The 13,443-nt window shown below is 42.0% G+C and overlaps 1 protein-coding gene across 3 annotated transcripts in view; it reads left to right on the top strand.

Moving 5' to 3' along the window:
- Positions 1–11,781: 11,781 nt before the first annotated feature.
- The window catches only part of FBXL4 (F-box and leucine rich repeat protein 4), a 62,907-nt gene continuing 61,245 nt past the window's right edge, over positions 11,782–13,443 (top strand). Inside the window, exons 1-2 of one of the 3 annotated variants that reach the window (XM_077782287.2) lie at positions 12,642–13,093; positions 13,309–13,432. The gene's annotated coding sequence lies outside the window, so the exon portion shown is untranslated. Of the gene's footprint in view, positions 11,871–12,641; positions 13,433–13,443 lie in introns of those variants that run through there. The other 2 variants (XM_021545011.3, XM_077782286.2) reach the window with 2 other exon arrangements.

Raw genomic sequence — 13,443 nt, 5'->3', positions numbered from 1 at the left:
ATGCCACCAGGGATTTTGTCGGTTTATAAAAGAGTAAATGTCACACAGCCCAGTGCTTAAAGACTTTTGATTGACAAATGTTTTATTTGACATATCAAACAATAATGGTTTTCATATCAAATAGTCCATATTTGTTAGCAGAAATTTAACCCCTGGAAGAGTGAGAACTGATTTTTCAGAATGCTCTGAATCCAGATGGAAAGTTAGATGTAAAAATAAAACTCTAACTGGGTGGACTGGAAAGAGAGTAGTGTGGAAAGATAATTTTAATGCCAGCTTCAAATGAACTGCTGTCTCAGTTGCTTCAAGAAGGCATCTCACATTGGCAAGGCTAATAGTGTGTAACAGAAGGAAATAAAAGAGTCATTTATTCATTTTTTTTCTTAAAGGGAATACAAGAATCATTCGAGAGTTCTGAACAGGACCTGCCTCATACTTAAACTATATTCCTAGTACACTTATGCTTGTAATAGGACAGGACATAGCCTAATTTGTTTGATGAATGTATGAGCCTGACAACAAGAAATTTTACTGGAAAAAATGAAAACAAAAAAGAAGCAGAAGAACATAGATCACAATTCTTATTTGTATCACAAGTGTGTAATTGCTGCTACCTTTTATTTTAACAAGCACAGGCTTGCACAGGTGATTGGTTATTTTTGAATATGTACCAATTTTTATACAGGTGATTCTAAGACTCTGTAAAAATATTTGCAAAATCCTAAATCCTCTGGTATTAAATAACAAAGAAATAACACATGATGCTTCATATCATTTGCAGATGATGTCTTTTCATGTTTGTTAGCTGGTGAAAGAACCAGATGGAAAAGCATGTATGCTCTATCCAGATGTGGACATAGACTTTGAGAACAACCTCTTTCAGCTTTATAGAAGTGGGAGGAAAAATTCTGACCCAGATCCTTTAAACAGTTTCCATCCAGAACAGTAAACTGGATCTCAATAATGAGATCCTGAACTGGAAGAAAAATCAGAGATCATTAGGTATTGTAAGAGGAGAATAAAGTCCTTTGCTTGTGACTCTTGGGGGAAGGGGGGAAGTGGACACAGACATGATCCTACCCACCTGGATCTTCTACACAATGCATATTGTTGAACTGAAATTCTGCAACTCAGGTAGGCTGAAGGAGAAATGCCAATTGGAAAGGAAGCAAGAAAAAGTGTATCAGAAAGATGCTTTGGATTATCTAGGAAATAGAATGTGATTTTAATAATGGTATATGAAAAATACTACCTATTAGCCAGAATGATAGAGGGAGGAATTAAAAACAAACAGTGTCTAAGTAATGCTTTACGGCTCTTGTGAATCAAATATTAAGTGGTTCATTCTCTCATTAGCTTTGTGAAGTAACATCATTAATCCTTTGTGATGGGGGAGCATCTGCATACATAGATAAGTGATAGATATTTAAGGTCACTCAGCTGGCTGCAGCTGACCTGGGTGTTATTACCTAGAGCATTTGATTTCCACGTGTGTGCATAGCTATTACTGTAAGCAGGAGTATGAACAGACATATTTCCTATGTGCTGAAAATTAACTTGCACTGCATACCTCTGCTATCAACATTTATAGGTTCCTGCTTTTTAATGTAATAAAAAAAGCACTTGTCATTGTGGTTATCACTGCTGTCGTTAGAAACACAGGATTTTTCATTCCAACATGAAATACTGATTCTTATTCTCAGTATCCCATGTGTATAGAGGTAGGTTGGCCTGGTGCTCGAGAGTAATACCCTTGGCTAGTCATCAGGATGTGTTGCCTTGCTTATAGAAGGAAAAATCATCCAGAGATATCCTGAAACCACAAGGACATCTGTTGAGATATACATTGCAGACAGAGGACAACAAAGATTCTTGCTCATCACAATCCAACAGTAGTATTGGATTTTGGGACATTGTGCAAGGATAACTGTCAGAAGATTATTATTGAAAATGCAGGAAAGAAAATATTCCTTTTTTTTTTTTTCTAGCATGGCTTCTATTATTAGGGCTAAATGCCCTCTCTTACTCTGATTGTAATATATTCTGGATACACATATTAAAAAATTAAAATTAATTTGTTACCAGCAACTACTTTGTAGGCATTTTGACATTACCATTCTATCTTGGGATAAATCCAGCTCATATTTATGGGAGTCCCTGCTCCTCCACCTTCATGTTCCCCTTTGATCATTCTTATTCTCCTGATTTCTGACTCGGTCTCTCAGAAGCTGGTGTGTTTAAATGATCCCATTGGTCCCCCATTCCAGCTGCCATCCATCTCCTTCAGACCTGCCATGACATACCAGAGTCATTGCTTCTGCACATCTTGAGGGTGCTGTCACAAGGGGCTGATTTAACACAGTGGAAGAGGCAGACAAATGGTTAGCTGCAGACACAGGACAGGCCAAGGGAGCTTTGTAAAATCTATAAAAAGCCCTCTTGAGTTTGAAGATTTTGCAACTGAAGAAGGCAAGGTGCTAATGAGGCAGGCAGGAGCACCTGCTCTTCAATGACACTGCTGGCCTCCACCTTCTCCATTGGAGAAAAAGTTAAAGGAGTTGATTAATATAGTTCAGGAAGGTTTCAGGATTAATTTTCAGGAATGTGAAGTAATCAACATTTTCTCAAGCAGTTAGTAGGTTCAGTCAATAACAATGCCACCTTCAGAACTATGTGCCCAGAATAAGCGATCATCAAGAAGCCAGGGACAGGACAACACTCAGTCTAATGGGTTATAATTATTGAATAGAGAAAAAATTTCACAAACAATGCTAAATATCTTTCATTAATGAGTACTGGAAGCTAACAGCAGGCAGCAAAAAACCCCAACCCTGTTTAATTTTGCTGGTTATTCCAAGTAACTTGGTGTCCCCTGTGTGGAGGTGAGTGGGCTGCTTGCACATAAGCAGATTTCTGTGCATCCCAAACCCATGCAGGAACTGCAGATGTCATTGCAGCTTCATGCTTGGACTGGTGACCCCTACCTATCCAAACAGTAAAGAAAGCTTTTGATGCAGGAACAGAGAAATTAACAGATTAAAAACCACCCTAAATCAACAGATTCAAAACAAACACCACTCTTCTTGTGAAACTGCTCTATTTAAAAACTGAGAATAAAATCACTCTGCCCTGAAAACCATATTCCAGTGTTCTTAGCAACTGCACACTGTTACCTTGTTTTTGGATAAACTAATTAACTGCATTACCAGTAACTCACTGACAAATCTCATGATATGCTGGAGGAAAAACCTCCAGGAAGAACTGACCTATGCTTCTTATACATCTTCCTTATACTTTATAATGGGTTAATTCAGTTACTTCAAAGTGTAAAAATCAGTACAGAAGCAGGCCAATTCTTTTATATATACTTGTAGTCAAAAACGGTCATAATTAGGGGAAGTCATTGGCACGTGCACCTAATAGTCTGAAACTGAAGGAACAATGGAACAAATACAACAAACTGTGAAGATATTTCTACATTTAAAAAACTGTTCCTTACACAGTCTGAGCTGTGTCCAATACAAATATATTATTATCAGTCTTTTCATTATTCAGAATTCTTTCAACAATGGCATCCAAATTAACATAACCATTGATTTCCATGAGAGCACAAATTCATGCTAATTGTACATTAATTCCCAGGATGAATAATTGAGGTATCAGATGCAATAGCTCAAAAAATGAAATCTTGTTTAGTGCTTAAGTAACAAGTAAAAAGCTGATCAAGAAAACTGTGCCTAGGTCTTCATTAACACATCAGGAATCAGCCAGAGCTGATAAAATTAGAGACAATGCAGGTTTAACAGTGTGTGACCCGGTTGTGTTTGACTCAGCCTGAACATACCTGTAGTCTCTAAGTTTCTCAGTGCTAGTAATTTTATAGCTGGAAACCATCACCTCATTATGCTATAAGACCTCTCCAAAGCAATCATGATGTGTGGATGTAGAAAAGGAATTATTTTAAAATTATGCCTAGTTCTTCTTGTTTGGGATCAGCCAGCATTTACTCCCACTTTCCAGTATTTCTTCCTGGCAGTCGTGAATGGAGAACTTACATGTAGGCATTCTGCCCATTATGATTCCTCTGTGTACTAATATGACGTCATGTTGCTTGATATTGCCTCCCATTAACCCTCTATTTATAAATATTACCTAGATCATGAACCTATTTTATCAATTAGGGAAACCAGTCAAATTCTTGCAATAAAATATGACAATTTCAAAAGTTAAAAGGTTGCAAAATAGAAGGAGATATCTAAAAAAACTGACACAATTTACTTGTTACTAACAGCTTGCTTGTTTCTAACTAGTTGTAAGATGGAAATAGAGCATCCAGTCTGCTAAGGTAGAAAACTCCAGTATAATTACTAGCCAATCATGGAAAAACCCCAGACCCCAGAATATATGGCTTTTATATTCTGGTCTTTTGAATGCCAACATGGTATCCATGCATATTTTAGAAGCAACTTAGTCCAGTTGTTTCTATTGCTGTAGCAAGTTCATTACTAAGCAGAGAATGCTCCTGTCAGACATTTGCCTGTGCTATTTTGTATTTGTACTGTATCCACACTTAAGGGACCTTCACAAATTAAGGAGATCAGAAGTGTTTCCTGAGTGTGTCTACACATATAGAATTTACAAGCACACATACACAGCATATGTTTTAGCTGTTGGTATAGCAGGGAAAAGCAAGTGGATAGAGGCTTCTAGTTAAAAGCTGAAGTTCATTAAGTCTTTCCTGAAATTGGCTGCTAAAAGCTTATGTATTTAGGGAAGTGTCAGTTTCTTAACTTATTCATTATCTGCTAGAGACAAGAAGGACAAAGATCAGAACTAGAGACTTCTTGCCAGCTTTACACACCTGTCCTAGCAAGATGACCCCTCTTTCTCAATCCATTTCCCTAGTTTTCTCTACAGTCAGGAAAAATGCTTGAGTTACAAGCTCAGATGGAAAACCAGTAAACATTTATCCTCAACTCTGAGAGGAGGATAATTTCTGCTGGCAAATTGACCTTATCTCTTTGAGAAGATAGCTTCCTTTTTTGGACCCTTGCTTGTTGAAGAAGTCTCATTAGGTTAACCAAGAGGTCATTAGGTCATTAACTGCCCAAACTGTGGTTTTCCCATGGATTTCCCATGACTTTTTAAAACTTGCTTATGTTTAGATCTTCCAGACTTTCCTTCACTAAAATTCAGGAATAATTTTGTTTTACAAGAAAGCAACAAACTACGATGCTGAATTCTAATATATATTCTGAACTGTTCCATCACAAAATAAGCTTTTCAAAGTGCTTTGTATATTTCCTCATCTCTCTTTTTTTTAATAAAATGCAGCAAGCACGATAACCTTAACTTTTCTTATATTGTCTTTTGATCCATCAATTTTACTTTTCATATATGTGATAGACCTAGCAATGGAGAAAGATACTAAATAAGCATATGGTTTTACTGTTGGCATATTTACATGGCTGAAAGCAGCTTTTTTTTGCATCTGTGGATGCACATGCTCTTTCTGGAAGAAAACTTCTGCCCATCTAATGTATCGTATCAGAAGCTTAAGACATCAGTTGAAAAGAACCACCTCCAGCTTCTGCACTCAGTGCAGATAACAAGGCTAACATTGATCCAGTCTGAACAGCAATAGGAACTTCACAGTACTTTTCAATGCTTTCCAGGTTTCTAAGCCCTCGGTGGAATAATCTTACTGTTTGGTACCTGTAACTCTTCAGCTCTGCTGAGTTCTGATTTGACTGATCATGCCACTGTGAAATGTGGCAGCAATGGATGAGCCACAGTCTGTTTTGCAGCCGTGGAACACAGCTGACCTATAAAAATATCTCTGGTCATATGAACATATTGTAGAGAGTTTAAAATAGTTATGTGATGCTGGATGAGAGGATGACAATGTCTTTTTGTGAGGCTAAATGACATATCTCTGTTGAGATCAATATGACTCAGATGTGCAAACACTGAAGTACTGCACTGCAGCTGTATCTATTCCCTTGGTTTTTGTGCTGAAAAATGCAGTGTGGACATTATACACACCTATCTCAAAATTACCCATCCTCTGCTCCTTGCTGCCAGGCAGTTCCTAGTCATGATACATTAAAATATTAAATCACTGATAAATTTCTAAAGAAAAATTACTGGCATAATAAATGATATTTGAACTTATTAACAACTACTACCAATCAATATCATAAGTCTGATAAAATACTAATTGTCCTTCTAATTGTTAGAACTTTCTTTTCATCATGAAATTACAATGAGACATTGTTTAAATGTACCTTACAGCTCTCTTGTTATAAGGAAGGAATCAATTGTCCCTGTTCCTTGAGTGTACCAGCCTGTGATACCTCTCTGCACTGCTAGCAGGCTGCAAGGAAAGCCTAGACTAGAAACAGCCAGCAGTGCACCAAGAGCACTTACTTTTAGAAATTTGACATTCAGAAGGTTAAAGCAGCAGGTCTGGTTTGAAGAAAATAGGTGCTTTGCCAGAATTGCCTCTGGGAATTTTTTTTATGGCATAGACACCTAGAGCATTTACTTGTCTGCTGGAAGAGAAAAATGGTGGTAGCCCAAGGGCTAAGGGAATTTCCTACTTATTCTTTCCATTGTTATTCAGGTTTCAATGTTACTGTATATCTTCCTAAAATGTTGTATAGGTTTTACAGCCCAACTCTTAAATTTCAATTGAGTGCAGGAACAAGCTGTGCAGTGTCAACACAAAAGCTTAATAAGATTGTATCTATCTCTGTCTCTTTAGATCCCTATATGAAGTCTATTGCTCATTAAAATTAGCATATTATCCTTACTGGATCCTACTGTTGCTGACAAATGATTCTGGTCTAAAACTTGTCTTAAGATTCTTGCACAACCACCTCCTTATATACAGTAGATTTTGCTATCTCAGATTCCCTAATCCTCATTAAAAATCTCATAAAGACTTCAGTCAGCATATTCTTTCCAGGCTTTAAGATTACTGGTCATATTTCTGCAGGAAGACAAAAAGGAAAGAAGAAAGATGTTTAACCATGGTATGTCCAGGTAATACTGTATTTTGATAAATCAGGATTTTCTCACTCTTTATGCTTTTTTCTTAAAGCTTAATTACATATGATATGGAGTATTTACACAGTAAGGGCAGTGCTTAGCCATTCAAATGCTGAATCTGACAATTGTATTGTCATACAATTTATAAATATATAAAATCATGTATACTATAGACTAGGGATTTTATGGGAGACAAAGCAAGACATCACCCTTGCTCAATGAATCTATAGCCTAAATTCTATGTCATCTACCAAGGACTAGTAACAAGCAGCAGAGACATAGACAAAACACAGCAGTTGTTTAACAGCATATAAAATGTAAGCACATACTTCTACTGTGGCACATTCTTCTATCTTTTGATAAAATACAAGAAAATAAAGATAAAATTAAGCAAATATGATCAATTACACAATACAGCATTTTCATAGAATATAGCAGAGAAAGAGAGAATGCTACATAAAATATTGTTACATGGGAAAAAAACCCACAGGGTATAAAAAATTTCCTTTTGATAAAAAGAGTTCTGCCTAACATAACAGCCAAAGCATTGTTAGGCCTGGCTCATGGGAACACCTACAAACTTAGTCTCATTGACTTAGTATACTTTCTCTTCCATTTCAAAGAATAGATGTAATTTCACATATCAAAAAGCAGTAATGCTGATCCAAAAGGCAGTGAAATGCTTTCCATGCTGGGTTAATATCCTGGGATGCAGAGGAAGCCAGAAAGAACAATTCACACCAGTGGCAATGGTGTTATGCATATGCACTCAGTGCTGCTTTGCAGTTAGTACTTGGATAAGTTTGTTGTATTAAAAATAACTCACTGATTAAAATGATTTCATTATTTCTAGGGTTCAGTTTAACACTTTAATATACAAAGCTTTGCAAAGTGATAACAAAATTCAGATCAGTTCCTGGATGGGAGCAGGACCTGGTGACTTACAAGTCAGCTTATTTCCTGCATTAATTGTTTACTTTCAAAATGTTTTCTCAAATGATACAGGCCTCCCTTGTTTGCAAACTTAACTAATGTGTTACCCTGTTTCCAGTGGGAGTTGTCTTCTAATTGTTTGCACAAGGCTCAGGTAAGCCCCACTGCTTCATCAGCAGATTCTTTGTTCTCACTATAAATCCCTCTGCTACATATGCTTTTCCAACAACCACTTTGCCTGGAAAAGTGGATCTGGACATCTTTTGTGAGTGCAGAATATAAATGAGCCTTTGACCTCTAACGACCAATAGCTGGTGTGTGGGATCTTTACCTCCTGTGGAAAGTTTCCCTCTGGATATTTTAATAGGTTATTACAATGGTGCTTTGGGATGAGTTGAAGTACCTGACTGTGGACTCAAGGCCTAGCCACTTGTCTTGGGAGAAAAAGTAATCGAAATGTCACCAGTCATATCAGTCCTGTATGTGCCTTTGGTATAGAAATAAACATAACTTTTTATCCATGCCACTTACATGGCCTTTCTATGCTCTATGCCTATTTTTGAAATAGCAATATTTCTACTCACTTCAGTTAAGATTTCCCCTCATGAGCAAGACATACCACTGCTTATAATAATGAGAAAAACTTGAAGGAGAAGCAGGATGCTGTTAAGACATGAATTTGGTGATTACAAAGTTTGATTAGCACAGAAAAGCCAAGTCTCATTCTTATGTTACAAACAGAAGGTTTCCTATACTCCTCTACCTGTGTATTTCCTTTCAACACTGGACTATTTCTGGGACAAATTCTATGCCTAGTTTTACTGCTGATGTGGATATAGAAATATGTATAAAGTGCTCATGTGCCATAGCTCACTGGAAATTATCTGTCAGCTCCAGATGTGGATAACTGTTGAATAAAAACAGATCATCAATTGATTTTTGCAAAGGCTGTGGAATGACAATCTGACAGTAATTTGGAGCACATCTTGAACACACATAGCATGACTTTGAGAGAGCAGCCTAGAAAAAAAGGACACTGTCACCCAATGTCCTCTATCTCCTTCAATAAACACTAGTCTTTCTGCACTTTTAAAATGCTATATGCCATTGGGCAGCCTCTGTGAATAATGATAGAATTGGTTTTGTAATTCCTCTAGTTTGTTAAGGATGTGTTCACACATAGCACATCCTATTTTCTTTCTGAAAGCTTAAGGATGGTCTATGCAAAGTGAAGAGAGATGTATCTCCAAACAGTGAAAACTTCTGTGCTCCTTAGGCACCTGTCATAGGAATGAAGGGGATATGTTGGATCACCTGGAGGTATCCATGTCTCCCTGTGATGTATAGAATAAACCCAGCAGACTAGACCAAACACAGAACTTCGACACTGCTAAATTTAAAAGCAATCTGTTCCAGCCTCTGTGAACTGGCAGATGAGTGGACTGAGAGAAAAACTTTTCATATCCATCTGCCTTTTGCACTGATACAGAATTCAACCTCCATTAAACAAAGGGTAGGAATGTTTGGCCAAACATAGACCTCTGTACAGATGTCTCTTGCTTGCTTTCTCTTTATAGCTGATAACAGACAGAAATAGAAACTTTTGCATTCCCCTTCTTAGGTGATTGAATGCTAATAGAAGGGGTTAGATAATTTGTTAAATTAACCAATTAAATGGGTTAGATATATTGTGCCTTCCAAGTATTCCCTCTCTTCACTAAGTTTGAAAAGGGAGGACAGCATGAGAGATACAAAACCTAAAATGAAAGCCAGAACATAAACAAAATAGTCTACAAAAATTCATTTTCATGGCTAACCTATTTTCTGACTCATCAAACTTATTCACAGTCTTGTTTCCAATTTTTTTTTTTTTTTAATTAAAAATTCATTCAAATTCTGAGTTGTACACTCCCTGGGAATGTGGTTGTTGAAAGCACCTTTATAAATACTCTTATAGCTTGCATCCAATTGTAGGATTGAGGTGAGGATGAATGATGTCAAAAGGCACCCTACATTGCTATTACTGAAACCTGAAGAGTCTAGCTTCCTCTTCCATGGAAGAAGTGCCTTAAAGTTTGGGGCTTAAACTGTTATTTTAAAACAGTACAGTGACATCTGAGGTACATAAAACATTTGTGTATATATGTACATTTCTGCATGTGTGCACAGAGGCGCATGCAGGTGTATGAATCACTTATAAGCTGCTCATACTGGCAAGTCTCATGTGGAAGTCAGAGTTGTGTGGTGGCTTGTCTGCCACTGCAGTTACCAACCAAAATTTATTCTATACTAAACTTATAGATTTTTGTATTTGAAATGTATTATAAATGCATAGAATTTATATTAAAGCATTATACAAAAAGTAACTTACATAGCAATTATTTGCACATTTTCTGGATTTTTAGAATTATATTTGACCAGCTAGTACAAGTCAGCAACTCTATTTTCTACTGCAACTGAACAATCCCAGGTACCATCTAACATGGAGCCTTGCTGGAGACCTGAGGAGACCAGATGGAGTAACAGCAATTTTAGTGATTATGGCAGGAGCTCTGACTGGAAGGGGTGGTTGGGAGAGAAAGCACTCATGCACCAAATTAAATTATATGACACTTCCTTTGCAATACACAGGTAGCACCCCAAGAAGCCTACAGTGTGCTGGAGTTAAGATCCATTAACAACAGGGCTGCCCTTATGACATGCTAGGAACTCAAAACATGACATTGAAAACATAATCCAACTGGCCTGGGGCTAGGGCAAGACACACTGCCTGGTAAAAAACTCTGTGAGAAACCAGGGCTCATCATGGCACCCCACCTTACCATGGCCTTCACATCTGCAGAGGTAACAGGACAAAAAGCAGAGTGGGCCTAAGTCACAAACCACAACACTGCGAAAATTCAATACCTTGGAGGGAAGGAATGCCCTCCAGAGGGACCCTGACACACTTGAGAGGTGGGCTGGTGTGAACCTCATGAAGTTCAACACAGCAAAGTGTGAGGTCCTGCACCCAGATTGTGGCAATCCTGGGCACACCTACATGTTGGGCGGAGAAGTGATTGAGAGCCACACTGTGGAGAAAGACTTAGGTGTGATGGCTGATGAAAAAACTCAACACGAGCCAGCAGTGTGCACTTACAGTCCAGAAAAATCAGTGGAGTCCTGGGCTGCATCAAAAGCAGTGTGGCCAGCAGGGTTAGGGAGGTGATTTCCCCGCTCTGCTCTGCTGAGATCCCACCTGTAGTACTGTGTATAGTTATGGTGTGCCCAGCGTAAGGAGGACTGAAGGTTTTGAAGCAAGTCCAGACTAGAGCATGCCCCCTAACAATGCTGAGCAAATTGGGGCTGTTCAGCCTGGAGAACAGATGGTTTCATGGAGACCTCATGGCAACCTTCCCGTATCTGAAGGGGCCGACAGGGAAGCTGGAGTGACTCTGCATCTGTCCTTGTTGTGACATGACACGGAGTAATGGGTACAAACCGAAAGAGGCAGAATTTATGTTAGACATCAGGAAGAAATTCTTAACTGTGAGGACAGTGAGACACTGGAACAGGTTGCCCAGAGAAGCTGTGGATGCCCCATCCCTGAATTGTTCAATGCTAGGCTGGATGGAGCTTTGGCCTACTGCTGGGGGTCCGTACCCACGGCAGTAGGGCTGGGGCTTGATTCCTAACCCTCGGAACCCCAGCACTCTCCTACCCCACCGCGAACCCGCGGGACCCCGCGGGCCCGCCCCGCGCCGGGGCTCGGGCAGGCGCAGCCGGCGGCCCCGCCCCCGCCGCGTCCCCCGTTCCCGCCCCCGCCGCCCTCCGCGCGGCGCTTCCGGCGGCGCCCGGCGCGGCGGCGGCTCCGGCGGCCCGGGCAGCTCCGCCCTCCGGACGGGGTAGGGTGGCGGCGGCGGCGCTGCCGGGGGGCGCGGGGGGGCCGCGGGGCCGGGCCTGCAGCAGCCCCGGTGCGGGGCCGGGCCTGCAGCAGCCCCGGTGCGGGGCCGGCCCTGCGCGGCGGGAGCGGGCGGCCGCGGGCGTGCGCTCCCCGTCCGCCCACCCAGGGCACGCTGGCCGGGCCGGGCCGGGCCGGGCCTGGCAGGGCCGGTGCCGCGGTCGGGGAGGGGACGCGGAAGGCAGCGGCGGCACCGGGCTGCCCCGCTCGCGTCTGCCCGCCGCTGTGCCTAGGCCTCGGCGGGAGCTGCGTCCCGGGGAAGGGAACTGCCCCCCGGGGAAAGGAACTGCCCCCCGGGGAAAGGAACTGCCCCCCGGGGAAGGGAACTGCTCCCCGGGGAAAGGAACTGCTCCCCGGGGAAAGGAGCTGCCCCCCGGGGAAGGGAACTGCCCCCCGGGGAAAGGAACTGCTCCCCGGGGAAAGGAGCTGCCCCCCGGGGAAGGGAACTGTTCCCCGGGGAAGGGAACTGCCCCCCGGGGATGGGAATTGCCCCCCGGGGATGGGAACTGCCCCCCGTGGAAAGGAACTGCCCCCCGGGGATGGGAACTGCCCCCCGGGGAAGGGAACTGCCCCCCGGGGAAGGGAACTGCCCCCCGGGGAAGGGAACTGCTCCCCGGGGATGGGAACTGCCCCCCGGGGAAGGGAGCTGCTCCCCGGGGAAGGAAATTGCTCTCCGGGGAAGGGAACTGCTCCCCGGGGATGGGAACTGCTCCCCGGGGAAGGGAGCTGCGTCCTGGAGAGGGGAACTGCTCCCCGGGGAAAGGAACTGCCCCTGCCGGTGGAGAGCGCGGTTGCCGAAGGAGTGGGAAGGGGTAGGGGTGGGATGGAGCAGGGAGGAGGGGAGGAACAGTGCTGGGACCAGACAAAGCGGGCAGGGCTGGGCACGGGTTGTGCTCCTCTCCCCTGCGGGTCCTCCGCCGCTGCTCGGTCACTGCGGTGTTCCGCACGTACACGGTTTCACCCAGTTGCCCGATCACAGCACTACAGAAAGTAGGCGCCGAAGTTGCGATACTATTTTATTTTTTAGGTGTGTACTTTAGGGTGCTTCGCTTCTTGTGGATTGTTATTTGCTACCAGTGCAGGCTGAAAAATGGACATCGATTGGATGTGAATGGACATGATAAGGACAAGGGAACACAGTCTTAAGCTGTGAAAGGAGAGATTTAGGTTTGCCATGAGGAAGAATTTCTTCACAGGAGGGGTGACTAGACACTGGAATGGGTTGCCCAGGGAGGTGGTGGAGTTACTGTCCTTGGAGGTGTTTAAGTAAACATGGCACTTAGTGCCGTGGTCTAGGTGACATGGTGCTTTTAGGTCATAAGTTGAACTTGGTGATCTCAGAGGCCTTTTCCAACCCAATTGATTCAGTAATTCTGTGACAGTGGCAGATACCAACTACAGCCGTGCAGTGAGGAAGCAGCTGACCAGCAAGTAAACGCTATACAGAGTATACCTGCATGGAGGAGCAGTGTGATATCTCAAGAGACAAGTGAAAAGACAAATAAGGCAAATACCAC

This window comes from Lonchura striata, chromosome 3 (genome assembly GCF_050655825.1).
Source record: "Lonchura striata isolate lonStrDom1 chromosome 3, ASM5065582v1, whole genome shotgun sequence".
Taxonomy (NCBI): Eukaryota; Metazoa; Chordata; class Aves; order Passeriformes; family Estrildidae; genus Lonchura; species Lonchura striata.
The sequence above is the reverse complement of the archived record's forward strand: the minus strand, read 5'-3'. Positions and strand labels throughout refer to the sequence as shown.